At 39.4% G+C, this 15,859-nt stretch overlaps 1 non-coding gene across 1 annotated transcript; it reads left to right on the top strand.

Annotated features, from left to right (window-relative positions):
- The first annotated feature begins 9,966 nt into the window (after positions 1–9,966).
- LOC132168271 (U5 spliceosomal RNA) lies at positions 9,967–10,084 on the top strand. The gene has a single exon (XR_009438792.1). It is a non-coding gene; the product is annotated as a U5 spliceosomal RNA (small nuclear RNA).
- The last annotated feature ends 5,775 nt before the right edge of the window (positions 10,085–15,859 follow it).

Here is a 15,859-nt window from a genome sequence, read left to right as displayed (position 1 = left end):
TGTTAGGAAATTAATCCTATTTCCCAAAACCCGTGAGATGCGAAAAATAAGAAGAATGCGGAATAACAAAGATAAGCAATCACACACGACACAAAGATTTAAGTGGTTCGGCTTACAAGCCTACATCCACTGGCGGAGACGACCCGGAGAAAATTCACTATCAAAAGATGGAGTACAAAAATAATAGAAAGAAAATCACTCAGATCCCAAAGCCCCAATACACCGAAATCTCTTCTGTCACACAAGAAAGATTATTCCTAAAATAGAATACAAAAGACAGATGTACAAACTCTTCTTTTGCTGGAACAGATGGCGGCTGATCTCTATTTTCTTCTCTCACTCTGCAACACCCTTTTTTCTTCTAATCACTTGTTTTTGGCTCCTCCAAAAACCACCAAGAAGAAAACACCCTTGCTGCCCTTGTACCTCCTCTCAAATTCTCTCTTTTTTCTCCTCCCTTTGGTGCTTCACGTTTTTGGCACACACAAATTCACCTTGTGCTTTGTTCCTTATATAGAAGCTTAACTCTCCTTTTACATGTTGGTCTAGGACTTCTACTATAAGTCAAACAAGGAGTCCAATTACACATAGGAGAAAAACTCCAAAACAAACTTGGACAAATGTCTCCTAAACCCAAAAGGAGTAGAGAACTAGTGGGGCCCATGTGTGATGGGTGGCAAGTCACACCTAACAATCTCCACCTTGACTTGAATCCCATCAAGTCTACCAAAACGTGTCTCCTCCAGATGTCTCCGCCTCAGCCCCTAAGGGCAATCACACTCCACAAGTGTCACTCAAGTCCAAGTGCCTCTTGAACTTGAGCATAGGACTTGGTTTAGACATAACACCATGCCTCCCTATCAGCCCCGTCGACCATACAGCTTTATCCGATGACTCTTTCTTCCTGTAGACCCATCTGCACCCTTTAGCCTTCTTTCCTTTGGGTAATTCTCCAGATTCCCAAGTTTTACCTCTCCGTAGTAACTCCACCTCTTTCAGTGTACTATTCTGAGTAGACGATGGATCTCCACTACAAGCCATTAGAGCAAAAGAAACCATATCTTCAAAGCCATACCTCTTTGTTGCTTTTCGATCCTGTTTCTCTTTGCCTCTTGCTAAAGAATAAGACTCTTCCCGATGTTGTAAGTTTCTTGAAGATTTTCTGTCATCACATTCATCCGTGAGTGAACACTGTTTATCAAGCTCCACCTCCACGAATTGTTTCTCTTTCTGCACTGTATTTTCAGAAAGGTCATCTAAGTTAACAAACTCAGACTTCTTTGGTTCCTGCTCTGTAACTTCAGGTTCTGCACTTGACCCATCCTTGTACATAGCACACTCATTAAAAGTCACATTCCGACTTCTAATGATCTTCTGATTTTGATCATCCCAAAATCGATAACCAAAGGCCTCATCTCCATATCTAATGAAGAAACACTTACTAGATTTACCATCTAGTTTACTCATAGCATCAGACTCAACATGGACATACGAAGCACAACCAAAAACTTTCAAATGTGAAAGATTTACCTCTTTTCCACTCCAGACTTCTTCCGGTAGTCTATGGCTCAGGGGAACGGAAGGCCCCCTATTTATCAGGTATGCAGCAGTGCTCACTGCATCAGCCCAGAAAGTCTTTGGTAACCCAGCATGCAATCTCATACTCCTGGCACGCTCATTGAGAGTCTTGTTCATGCACTCAGCCACGCCATTCTGCTACGGCGTTCCTGGGATAGTTTTCTCCATTCTAATCCCATTCATTGTGCAAAACTGTTTAAACCCCCTGTCTTCGTATTCTCCTCCATTGTCTGATCTCAAACGCTTGAGCTTCAAGCCCGTTTCAGTCTCAACCATGGCCTTCCATTTCTTAAAAGTCTCAAATACATCAGATTTACTTTTCAAGAAATAAACCCATACCTTCCTACTTGAGTCATCAATAAATGTGATGTAATACCGCGAGCCTCCAAGAGATGCCACTGGTGCGGGATCCCACAAATCCGTGTGTACCAGCTCCAGCTTTCCAAGCTTAGGTGCTTTGCCAACTTCCGCGAAACTCACCTTCTTCTGCTTCCCTAGGATGCAGCCTTCATACAAATCAGACTCAACTGACTTTAACCCCAGTAGTTTCCCTTTTGACATAAGTACCTTCATCTCTTTCCCGCTCATGTGCCCAAGCCTTAGGTGCCATAGTTTTGAGTCAGCAGTCGTATCTACAACAGCATCTGTATCCTTGCTGTTCATGGTCATATAGAGAGTACCCGTCTTATGACCACGAGCCAAAATCCTAGCTCCCTTGCTGACCTTCCACTTTCCACCGTGAAAATGAATTGAATGCCCTTCCTCATCAAGCTGTCCCACTGAAATCAGATTCTTCTTCAGCTCCGGAACATGCCTGACCTTCTGTAGCTTCCATACCGAGTCACTGTGAACTTTAATGCGAACATCGCCTAAGCCTACAACATCCAGCGTCGTTCCGTCAGCCAAATACACCTTCCCGAAGTCTCCACCAACATAGTTCTCGAGAATTTCACGGATCGCTGTCGTATGAAAAGATACTCCTGAGTCTAAGACCCAAGAATCAAGGGGACTATCAACAGAAAGAAGTAGGGCATCATATACTTCTTCTGTCACTATGTTTGCATAATCATTCTCAGTCTCCTTCCGCAGTTCCCTGCAATTCTTTTTGTAGTGGCCAGTCTTGCCACAGTTCCAACACTCAGGTTGTTGGCCGAATCTGAATTTGCTTCTCCCTTTTCTGGAATTTGATCTGCCTTGACCAGAGTTTCTATCTTGTCCTCTGCCCCGAGTCTCGAGGTTTAAAGCAGCACCAGAACAAGAGGTTTCACCCACATCTTTTCTGCGAACCTCTTCACTGAGAATCAAATCCCTGATGTCTTCATAGCTTAATTTACTCTTTCCTACAGAGTTACTCACAGCCATCCTCACTGCTTCCCAGCTATTGGGCAAAGATGCCAAGACGATCAACGCGCGAACCTCATCATCAAAATTAATTTCCACTGAGGATAATTGATTTGTGATGGTGTTGAACTCATTGAGATGATGTGCCACCGAAGCCCCTTCCGCCATCTTTAGGTTGAACAATTTCTTCATCAGATGCACCTTGTTGTTAGCCGACGGCTTCTCATACATGCTTGACAAAGCCGCCATTAGACCTGCTGCTGTCTTCTCCTTTACAACATTGTGTGCAACTGATTTTGACAGTGATAACCTGATAACTGCTAGGGTTTTGCGATTAAGCAGAGCCCACTCGCTATCATCCATGTCGTCGGGTTGTTCTTCCAAAAGAGGTTGATGAAGATCCTTCCCATAAAGAATATCTTCAATTTGTACCTTCCAAAACCCAAAATCTTTGCCGTCGAATTTCTCGATTCCCATCTTTCCTTCTTCAATTGCCATCGCTCCCACTCGAATCAACAGCTCTGATACCAGTTGTTAAGAAATTAATCCTATTTCCCAAGACCCTTGAGATGCGAAAAATAAGAAGAATGCGGAATAACAAAGATAAGCAATCACACACGACACAAAGATTTAAGTGGTTCGGCTTAACAAGCCTACATCCACTGGCGGAGACGACCAGAAGAAAATCCACTATCAAAAGATGGAGTACAAAAATAGTAGAGAGAAAATCACTCAGATCCCAAAGCCCCAATACACCCAAATCTCACTATCACACAAGAAAGATTATTCCTAAAATAGAATACAAAAGACAGATGTACAAACTCTTCTTTTGCTGGAACAGATGGCGGCTGATCTCTATTTTCTTCTCTCACTCTGCAGCACCCTTTTTCTTCTAATCACCTGTTTTTGGCTCCTCCAAAAACCACCAAGAAGAAAACACCCTTGCTGCTCTTGTACCTCCTTCTCTCAAATTCTCTCTTTTTTCTCCTCCCTTTGGTGCTTCACGTTTTTGGCACACACAAATTCACCTTGTGCTTTGTTCCTTATATAGAAGCTTAACTCTCCTTTTACATGTTGGTCTAGGACTTCTACTATAAGTCAAACAAGGAGTCCAATTACACATAGGAGAATGACTTCAAAACAAACTTGGACAAAAGTCTCCTAAACCCAAAAGGAGTAGAGAACTAGTGGGGCCCATGTGTGATGGGTGGCAAGTCACACCTAACAATCTCCACCTTGACTTGAATCGCATCAAGTCTACCAAAACGTGTCTCCTCCGGATGTCTCCGCCTCAGCCCTCAAGGGCAATCACACTCCACAAGTGTCCCTCAAGTCCAAGCGTCTCTTGAACTTGAGCATAGAACCTGATTTAGACATAACACCATACCTCCCTATCTGTCCAGTCGACCATACAGCTTTATCCGATGACTCTTTCTTCCTGTAGACCCATCTGCACCCTTTAGCCTTCTTTCCCATGGGTAATTCTGCCGATTCCCAAGCTTTACCACTCCGTAGTGACTCCACCTCTTTCGGCATACCATCCTGAACAGATGATGGATCTCCACTACTAGCTGCTAGAGCAAAAGAAACCATATCCTCAAAGCCATACCTCTTTGTTGCTTTTCGATCACGTTTCTCTTTGCCTCTTGCTAAAGAATAAGACTCTTCCCGGTGCTGTAAGTTTCTTGAAGATTTTCTGTCATCACATTCATCCGTGAGTGAACACTGTTTATCAAGCTCCACCTCCACGAATTGTTTCTCTTTCTGCACTGTATTTTCAGAAAGCTCATCTAAGTTAACAAACTTAGACTTCTTCGGTTCATGCTCTGTAACTTCAGGTTCTGCACTTGACTCATCCTTGTACATAGCACACTCATTAAAAGTCACATTCCGACTTCTAATAATCCTCCGATTTTGATCATCCCAAAATCGATAACCGAAGGCCTCATCTCCATATCCAATGAAGAAACACTTTCTAGATTTAGCATCTAGTTTACTCTGAGAATCAGACTCATCATGGACATACGAAGCACAACCAAAAACTTTCAGATGTGAAAGATTTACCTCTTTTCCACTCCAGACTTCTTCCGGTAGTCTATAGCTCAGGGGAACGGAAGACCCCCTATTTATCAGGTATGCAGTAGTGCTCACTGCATCAGCCCAGAAAGTCTTTGGTAACCCAGCATGCAATCTCATACTCCTAGCACGCTCATTGAGAGTCTTGTTCATGCGCTCAACGCCATTCCGCTGCGGCGTTCCCGGGATAGCTTTCTCCATTCTAATCCCATTCACTGCACAAAACTGTTTAAACCTCCTGTCTTCGTATTCTCCTCCATTGTTTGATCTCAAACGCTTGAGCTTCAAGCCCGTTTCAGTCTCAACCATGGCCTTCCATTTCTTAAAAGTCTCAAATACATCAGATTTACTTTTCAAGAAATAAACCCATACCTTCCTGCTTGAGTCATCAATAAATGTGATGTAATACCGCGAGCCTCCAAGAGATGCCACTGGTGCGGGACCCAACAAATCCGTGTGTACCAGCTCCAGCTTTCCAAGCTTAGGTGCTTTGCCAACTTCCGCGAAACTCACCTTCTTCTGCTTCCCTATGATGCAGCCTTCACACAAATCAGACTCAACTGACTTTAACCCCGGTAGTTTCCCTTTTGACATAAGTACCTTCATCTCTTTCCCGCTCATGTGCCCAAGCCTTAGGTGCCATAGTTTTGAGTCAGCAGTTGTATCTACAACAGCATTTGTATCCTTGCTGTTCGTGGTCATATAGAGAGTATTTGTTTTATGACTAGTAGCCAAAATCATGGCTCCCTTGCTGACCTTCCACTTTCCACCGTGGAAATGAATTGAATGCCCTTCTTCATCAAGCTGTCCTACTGAAATCAGATTCTTCTTCAGCTCCGGAACATGCCTGACCTTCTGTAGCTTCCATACCGAGTCACTGTGAACTTTAATGTGAACATCGCCTAGGCCCACAACATCCAGCGCCGTTCAGTCAGCGAAATACACCTTCCCGAAATCTCTAGCAACATAGTTCTCGAGAATTTCACGGATCGATGTCGTATGAAAAGATACTCCTGAGTCTAAGACCCAAGAATCAAAGGGACTGTCAACAGAAAGAAGTAGGGCATCATATACTTCTTCTGTCACTACGTTTGCATAATCATTCTCAGTCTCCTTCCACAGTTCCCTGCAATTCTTCTTGTAGTGGCCAGTCTTGCCACAGTTCCAACACTCAGGTTGTTGGCCGAATCTGAATTTGCTTCTCCCTTTTCTGGAATTTGATCTCCTTGACCAGAGTTTCTATCTTGTCCTCTGCCCCGAGTCTCGAGGTTTAAAGCAGCACCAGAACAAGAGGCTTCACCCGCATCTTTTCTGCGAACCTCTTCACTGAGAATCAAATCCCTGATGTCTTCATAGCTTAGTTTACTCTTTCCTACAGAGTTACTCACAGCCATCCTCACTGCTTCCCAGCTATTGGGCAAAGATGCCAAGACGATCAACGCGCGAACCTCATCATCAAAATTAATTTCCACCGAGGACAATTGATTTGTGATGGTGTTGAACTCATTGAGATGATGTGCCACCGAAGCTCCTTCCGCCATCTTTAGGTTGAACAATTTCTTCATCAGATGCACCTTGTTGTTAGCCGACGGCTTCTCATACATGCTTGACAAAGCCGCCATTAGACCTGCTGCGTCTTCTCCTTTACAACGTTGTGTGCAACTGATTTTGACAGTGATAACCTGATAACTGCTAGGGCTTTACGATCAAGCAGAGCCCACTCGCTATCATCCATGTCGTCAAGTTGTTCTTCCAAAAGAGGTTGATGAAGATCCTTCCCATAAAGAATATCTTCAATCTGTACCTTCCAAAACCCAAAATCTTTGCCGTCGAATTTCTCGATTCCCATCTTTCCTTCTTCACTTGCCATCTCTCCCACTCGAACCAACAGCTCTGATACCAGTTGTTAGGAAATTAATCATATTTTCCAAGACCCGTGAGATGCGAAAAATAAGAAGAATACGGAATAACAAAGATAAGCAATCACATACGACACAAAGATTTAAGTGGTTCAGCTTAACAAGCCTACATCCACTGGCGGAGACGACTCGGAGAAAATTCACTATCAAAAGATAGAGCACAAAAATAGTAGAAAGAAAACCACTCAGTTCCCAAAGCCCCAATACACCCAAATCTCACTATCACACAAGAGAGATTATTCCTAAAATAGAATACGAAAGACAGATGTACAAACTCTTCTTTTGCTGGAACAGATGGCGGCTGATCTCTATTTTCTTCTCTCACTCTACAGCACTTTTTTCTTCTAATCACTTGTTTTTGGCTCCCCCAAAAACTACCAAGAAGAAAACACCCTTGCTGCCCTTGTACCCCCTTCTCTCAAATTCTCTCTTTTTTCTCCTCCCTTTGGTGCTTCACGTTTTTGGCACACACACAAATTCACCTTGTGCTTTGTTCCTTATATAGAAGCTTAACTCTCCTTTTACATGTTGGTCTAGGACTTCTACTATAAGTCAAATAAGGAGTCCAATTACACATAAGAGAAGTACTCCAAAACAAACTTGGACAAAAGTCTCCTAAACCCAAAAGGAGTAGAGAACTAGTGGGGCCCACGTGTGATGGGTGGCAAGTCACACCTAACATCCCACATCAACCGTAAGAAAATAAAAGACCTTTAAATTATATGTTATTTTTTGTATGTATTGATCATATATGTATTGCTTAAATAAATAAATAACCTTTGTCAGAATTGCATGCATGTAGTGGATTCTGCATGACTGGGGAGACAAGGAGTGCATCCAAATCCTTAAGAAATGCAGAGAAGCAATTCCAGAGGAAAAGGGAAAGGTAATAATTGTTGAGGCTGTGATTGAAGAAGAAGGGAAAATGGACGAGCTAAGTGATGCGAGGTTGGCGTTGGACATGGCGATGATGCCTCATACAAATGCGGGCAAAGAAAGGACATTGAAGGAGTGGAAATTTCTTCTTGAAAAGGCTGGATTTACAAGATATACCGTGAAATCCATTCATGCTGTGCAATCTGTTATTGAGGCCTTTCCCTAGCTTAGTTATATATGTAGCATTTCACAAAGGCACGTACGTGGATGGATCACTAGTCCTAATTGATTTTTTTTTTTTTTTTTTTTGTGTGTGTGTGTGTAATAACGGCTACTAGCCCACTACTACAAGTAGGGCCAGCTCAATTGATTAAGATGTTTGATTGCCTGGAAAATACAAACATATATATTTGATTAAGGCCATAATTAAGAATAGAGATCCCTATATGAAATATGATATATAATTAATGATATATTTGTTAATGTATTGATTAAATTTTGGGTTAAATACTCTTTTGCACCTTAGGGTTTAAACTCTTTATTTTTTCCTCTTACAGTTTCATTTTTATCACAGGAAGTACTTGTGTTTTTCATAAAAACAGGGATGGTACTTCCGTTAAAATTCCGTCCAAAATTTAACGAAATGTCACGTCACGTCATGAGCACCAAATAAATGTCGCAACGTGTCAAATAATTAATTTTTTTAAGAAAATATTTTTAAAAAAAATTAAAAAGATTAAAAAATTATACTTTTTCAAAAAATTAAAAAAAGGAAAAAAGAAAAAAATTTTGGGGGTGGCCCTAGGGCCATTTGGGGGATGGTTGGCCACCCCCATCTGGCCGGTTTGGGGGTGGCACCGGCTGAAGCCACCCCAAGGAGGCAAAGGGGTGGCCGAAATCACCCCAGTGGGTTTGGGGGTGGTTCGGCCACCCCCTTTGCCTTGGCCACTCGATCCCATCTGGCTAGGGAAATTTTTCATCTTTTCTCTTTGAACCCAGATGAGTATATTAAGTTTGTAGAGAATAGGCCTTTTAATGACCAGAGATACTTTTTGGATGACCAGAAGCTGAAGAACTTGGGATGGTTTGAACGAACTTCATGGGAAGAGGGTCTAAAGAAGACCAAGGAGTGGTATGTCAACAATCCTGATTGGTGGGGTGATGTTTCCGGAGCACTTCTCCCACATCCAAGAATGCTAATGGTGCCTGGAATTGAAAGGAAGTTTGATGGGCCTGATGTTAGCAATTCTGCTTCCTCTTTGAAGTAAATAATCCTAATTAGAGCCGAACGGTTGTTCCAGCTCCAAAGAACAATCCCTCTACCCAGAAGCCAGCTTTGAAGTTCTTGATTTATGGTAGAAAAGGGCGTGGATTGGGGGGCTTCTTGGGAAAATTTGGGACAAGCAAGGGATAGCGGAAGGGGGTGGCTGAAAGGCCCGAAACCACCCCCAGACCACTGGGGGTGGTTTCGGCCACCTCCATCCGGCCCTCGCCACCCCCCAAACCGGCCAGATGCCACCTCCCAAATGGCCAAAGGGGTGGTCCCAAATTGTTTTTTTTTTTGAAAAATTATAATTTTTTAATCTTTTTAATTTTTTTTTAAAAATATTTTCTTAAAAAAAAATTAATTATATGACACGTGGCGATATTTGATTAGTGCTGATGTGGCGTTCCGTTAAATTTTGGATGAAATTTTAACGGAGGTACCATCTTCGTCTTTATGAAAACCTCAGCTACCTCCAGTGATAAAAATAAAACCTTAAAGGACAAAAAAATAAAAAATTTAAACCCTATGAGGTAAAAGAATATTTAACCCTTAATTTTTTTTGGATTAAGTGGTGATTTAACCAAGTAATAATTAATTGTTTTATACGTCAGTACATTCGTTCAAATATGGTTGTTTGAGGGAATGCTTAGGAAATTAAACATTTACATTTAAACTACAAATTAACCAAGCAAGACAATTGATGCACCTTTCTTTTTAATTTAAGCATCGACGATTAATCTAGTATATAGATAATGTACATGTGTATGCACAAATTCCGTTAAGCGTGGCATGGGTATTCAAATGTTTTGATGAATATAGAAAATGCATTTCCCACATCGACTAGAAGATAAAACCCGGAGCGGGACTATGCCTATATAACATGCTGTAACCAATGCATCTAACTCATGGAGCCACGCAGTGAGCACAGAGCGAACTATTCTTTCGCCTTTTACTAAAGATTACCGTGTGCTCGCTGCTCATAGTGGCATACACCAATTTTTAGAGGGGCTGATTTCAATATATTTCTGCCCCTATACAACTAGTTTAAGTTTTGATGTCGCTCCCTATTTATGTTATTGGCAACCAACGGATGAAGGCCAAAATATCCCAAAAAGACGTTAGATATGTGTCTGGAGAATGACAGAGTCCTCCTAACAATGGTCTTCTAATTGCTATGAAGTCTCCTTTATAGGTCAAGTGCTTAGAAAAGGATTGTGAAAATGATTGTTTTTAAGTAAAACATTAAAAAAGCCGAGTGTCCAAAAGCTTATATATACAATTACATTTAAAGAATATATGTGTGTTTTAGTCATCTTGGTTACATTTAAAGAATGTATAAGTGCTTCAGTCATCTTGGTTATGTAATTAATTAACACGATGTTTCAGTCCTCATGAGTTTAGATTTCAAGAATTTAAAAACACACTTATAATTGTGCAATGTGAATGTTTCTATTCCTTTTTAGATTATCACATTCCGTCAATCATATATAGCATAGGATAGTAGATAAATTTTGTTACAGTACATTTGAATGACCCTAAAACACTACAAGCAATATGGTCATTAGCGACCAAACAAATAGCGGTGACCCTAAAAGTTGCCGCTAATGGTTAGTCATTAGCGGCGGCGACTCTCATGTCACCGCTAATAGTAGCTACTAATGATGAGTAAATAGCGGTCGCCGCTAATAACATGATCAAAATTTTTTAAAAAAATTTAAAAACAATTAGCAGTGACAAATTCTTGAATAGCGGCAACGCCCAAAGTCGCCGTTGATAAGGGGTCATTAGTGGCAACTATGAGGTCGCCACTAATGAGAAGAGAAAAATTAAAAAATTAAAAATTAAAAGCTAATTAGCGGTGACTAAATGTTGCCGCTATTTAGTCCTGAATACTGGCGACCCCCAAAGTAGTTGCTGATGGGGGTCATTAGCGGCGACTATGGGGTCGCCGCTATTGAGAAGAGAAAAAAAAAATAATAATAATAAATTAAAAGGTCAATAGCATGGAATGTCGCCGTTATTTTGTCTTGAATAGCGTCGACCCCCAAAGTCACCGCTGATGAGGGGTCATTAGCGACGACCACAGTCACCGCTATTGAGAAGAGAAAAATAAAAAATTAAAAGGTCAATAGTGGTGACTGAATGTCGAAGACCCCAAACGTCGCCGCTAATGAGGGGTCATTAGCGACGACTATGGGGTCGCGGGTCGCCGCTATTGAGAAGAAAAAAATAAAAAAAAATAAAAAATTGTTGCACTAAAGGACTCAATTGATGGTAAGTTATTTTAATCCTATTATCACTCACTTGTTGGTAGAAGTACTGTGAAATGTAGTTATAAGGATGAGAAGAATGTGAATTGAAGTGTTTGGCTTTTGATTATAGTTGTTTGGTGATTTAAAAATAATGTCTTGCGAGAGTATATAACTATCAATATGCCAAACTTTCTATGATCTATCCCTTCTTATGGCAAGCATATGGTTGTCTTTTTATGCCAAACTACATGTCTGTTTCTATCAAAATATAGTTAACTTCTTTTCTTTTTCTTTTCTTTTTCTTTTCTTAGTGTTTGTTTTTTATTGTGGTAATTAAGGCTGAGTGTTTTTTTTTTTTTTTGGTTAAAATTAAGTTATATATGAATAAGAGCCACAGGTTGTTGCTGGAGTGGGTACTAATATTTGCTGTTGCTGGTAAATTAACTATGATAACTGCAAAGTTTTGTTGTAAAAATTCAAATTCAAATTCAAATTCAAGATGGATTTTTATTTTTCCTTTTGTTCTATTGAAATCAGATTTACATAGCATCTTTCTTTATTGGATTGGGATCAGTCCCTTGGTTGATCATGTCAGAGGTAACTTTCAACATTTCAAAGTGAATTTGTGCAAATCTTAGACAGCTTAGGACTCTATAGTGTTCCCATTTCTTCTACTTTATCCTCTTGGATACCAAAAAGAGAGCGAAGAAATCATTGGGTTTATATGTAACTTGTTCTCTCCCAGATTTGTCGAAAGCACTGCTACTCAATAGGCTAATTTTATTTGTTGAAAATTGGATGGCTTTTTTACTTATTTAAGTGTAAAGTTTTCAATTTAAGCTGTGGTTTGGGCTTGAATCTCCTCATTTTTGTAAATGAAAAACAGTGAGGTAGGTTTTTTCTTGGATTCATAAATTTAATTCTCCTTGTTGCTCAGCTTGAAAGGGAAATAAAAGATATTCTTTGTTAAATGCTATTGCATGAAGTTGATTATTACTACTACTTGTGCATATTTCTGATTCATTTTGGTTGGTGATGCTGCTATGTACATTGCTCAATTATATGAAATTACTTAAAACATTTTTATTTGGATGTGTGGACTATAATCACTATTCCATAGAAATTGATTTTTAAATGCAGAATTTTACTTGGGAATTTGAGCTCTAGAGTTATTAGAATATAGAATCCTACAACAACTTATTGTTGAATTTGGTGATTGCTGTCTTATGGTTGAGATAAAACAATGCCCATACTTTTGGCCTAATCATAAGATTTTATAGTTTGGGGTTATTTTCTTTTGATCCCTAATTTTTTGCCCGATTGTTTCTTTTAATGGTTTGAGAGTGATAGTGTATTCTTAAAGGCCTTTTAAGAAATGCCTGAGTTGTTCCTATAAATTTACAACACATTATCACATGTAGATAGTGGAATGATTTCTTGAGAATTTGCCTTTATACAAGGATGTTGTTATCTTACTAAAACCAAAGGCATATTCAGAATTTGTTAACCCTCAATTCCTCAAATAAAGAATTCCTTTACCCTTTTCAGGTTAATGGCCTTTCAAACTCAAAGATTTCAAAATTTGCAGAGTACACAAGTGGATAAGGTAAAGTTGTTAGGCAGGATCTATGTTCATATTGAGTTTTACTATTTAGAATCTGAACTGTTTTCTATCAGTGAATATGTTAGAAAGTGTTTGCTAGTAGTTCCTTTTCTAATTCATTGTTTAGTTAAAGTAGCTTGCCCGGTATGATCTTGTTATTGGTTTTGCCATCTTAGTTTTCAGTTATCCAATGTGTATGGTTTTCACATGTATGGTTACTTACATCATTGATTCTGTGGGAATGATTTTTTCCTTTTCTTAGATGCAAGATTTTTAGTTTCATTAGTTCTTTTTAATATCAGTAAATTAAACATCTATAGTTTACACTATAAAAGTTTACACTTTTCAATTTTGTTATCTTGCAGTTCCTTGCTCTTGTTTGTCCAGGTATAACATTGGTAATTTCTCCCCTCGTGTCACTTAAGCTTGATCCTTCTGATTAGTGTGTTCCATGAATATTATTTTGATTTCCTATAATTTATATATAATAAAAGCTTCTTTTTTTTTTTTTTTTAATTTGCTCATATCATTAGCAAATATTTTTTATTTTTTTTAAAAAAATTCTTTTACTTTTTAATTTCTTTTTTTCTTTTTAAATTCTCATATCATTAGCGCCAGCTATTGATCTTTTTAATATATTTTTTAATTTTCTCTTATCAATAGCGGTGAGTCGGTGACAATAGGTCGCCACTATTGAGCTTTTTAATTTTTTTTTTTTTTTAAATTTTTCTCGCCTCATTTGTGGCGACTCAAGGTCGCCACTAATGATAGCCCATTAGTGGCAACCAAGAAGTCGCCGCTAATGACCCCTCATTAGCAGCAACGCATGGCCCATTTAAAACTATTTTGCGGCGACAAAAGAAAAAAGAAAAAAAAAAATCATTTGTAGCGAGAAAATGTCGCCGCTAATGACCCCTCATTAGCGGCGACCCCAATAGTCACCGCTATTTAACAGTAGTGGCCGATTACTTGCAGCCACTTAATAGCGGCCACTTGTCATTGCTATTTGTAAATAGCGACCACTTTTACCTCATTAGCGGCGACTTTGTGTCACCGCTAATGACCCTTTTTTTTTGGTAGTGAAATTAGGGATTTGATGAAGATTAGATTAGCCTAATTTTAGGGATTGATTATGATTTGATCGTTTACATTTATGTTTAAGCTCTATAAATAGAGTATTATGTATTGTAAACAATCATTCAATAAAAGCGTAATGTAGCCCTTATGGCTTTATCTGTGGACGTAGGTCATTGACCAAACCACGCAAAATCTTTTGTGTCTATGTTATTTTAATTTCGCTGTTATTTTATTTTTCCATTTGATTATGAATTTCTTTATGGTATCAAAGCCTACCACAAGATGAATGAGGTCCACACTACTTTCCCTGTGACAAGGACTAGAAAAAATATTGGCCTGCATGTACGTGAGATGAGGTGTTGAGGAATAATCTCACATTGCCTGTGGTCAAGATCATGGACATATTTATAAGGAATGGCAACTCTATCTTATTAAACCGGTTTTATGGGATGAGTTAGGCCCACGATTTTCTTCAACCTTGGGCATATTTATAGGGAATGCGCAACCCTCTCTTATTGAATCGGTTTTATAGGCTAACGCCAATTATTCAAGCTTAGATTTTAATTTTCTATTCTATATCTTCCTTTTCAATTGATTTCAAAAACCGTCATGCTTTTGATTTCCTTTTGAGTTTGTGAAAAAAAAAAAAAAAAAAAGAGAAAAGAAAAGAAAGAAAAAGAAGAAGAAGAAGAAGGAGAAGGAGATTGTCGTCACTCGTCATTCAATTCAGAGCGCCGCATCCAGCCACACCCACGAAGTGCAGCGGTGCGACCAGCCGGCGCCTTCACCACCTATGTGCGACTTCCAGCCATCCATAGCCTAGATCCGGCGGATCCTTCTCCTTCGGTCATCCATCGTCATTTCCTCCAATCATCCATGGCCAATCGCATGCAGCGTTTCTCCAGCCATCCATGGTCTAGCTCCGACGTCCGTTGTTCTCAACGTTGTTCGCTACGATCTGCAGCCACAACAACCCACACAGCAGTAGATCCGACATCCCAGCCCTGGAGCTCCGGCGCCTTTGCGACGCCTAGACTCGTACAGTCTCATCCCAGTCTGTTCCACAACCAAACTTCCGGCGATCTATAGCCACAACAAGCTAGAGCAGAAGGGTGCTGTGTGTTCTGTAAATTGGGAGAAGAGATTGAAGAGGAAGACGGGTGTTTGGCAATAGGTTTACTTCTCATGAGTATATATTCCTATTCTGGTTTAGTAATAGGCTCTTCTAGTTAAAGTTCCAATTTGGGTTCTGATTGGTTATGGGAATAAGGTATCCTTATCCTAGTTTATGTAATCGAGAATAGGATATTATTGGAGAAAAAAAAATCAAAAATCAAAAATCAAAAATAAAAAATTAAACAAAAAAAATCAAAATCAAAATAAATAAATAAATAAATAAAATTCAAAAGAGGCCAAGTTGTTGCCCATCAAAATAGGCCAAGTTGCCCATCCATTGGCCTATAGTTGGCCTACTTTTTCTTGGCTCTGTGGTATTGTTTAAAACCCAGATCATTTTAGCCCAAAGTTGGCTCTCACTTCAGCCCAAAGTTGGCTCTTTTTATTATTATTATTAGGAAAATCATATATAAAATCCTTAGGTAAACGCGCTTTTATTAAAAACTCACTGGGTATTTTTTTTTTGAAAATTTAGTCCTTAGGTCACTCGAAACTACTAGAAAACTCCATACCGTCAATTTTTGTTAACTGCCGTTAGTCCACTCAAAACTCACCGTTTCATCTGATTAAAATATTAATTTTTTATTAATTTAATTTTAAAAAATTAAATTAAAAAAAATAAATAAATTTGAAGGGTGGCCAGGGGTGGTCGCAAGCCACCCTAGGGGTGGTTTGACAACCCGGGGGTGGCTTT

Source organism: Corylus avellana, chromosome ca1 (assembly GCF_901000735.1).
Source record: "Corylus avellana chromosome ca1, CavTom2PMs-1.0".
In the NCBI taxonomy this organism is placed as follows: domain Eukaryota; kingdom Viridiplantae; phylum Streptophyta; class Magnoliopsida; order Fagales; family Betulaceae; genus Corylus; species Corylus avellana.
This window is presented reverse-complemented; position numbering and strand designations above follow the sequence as displayed.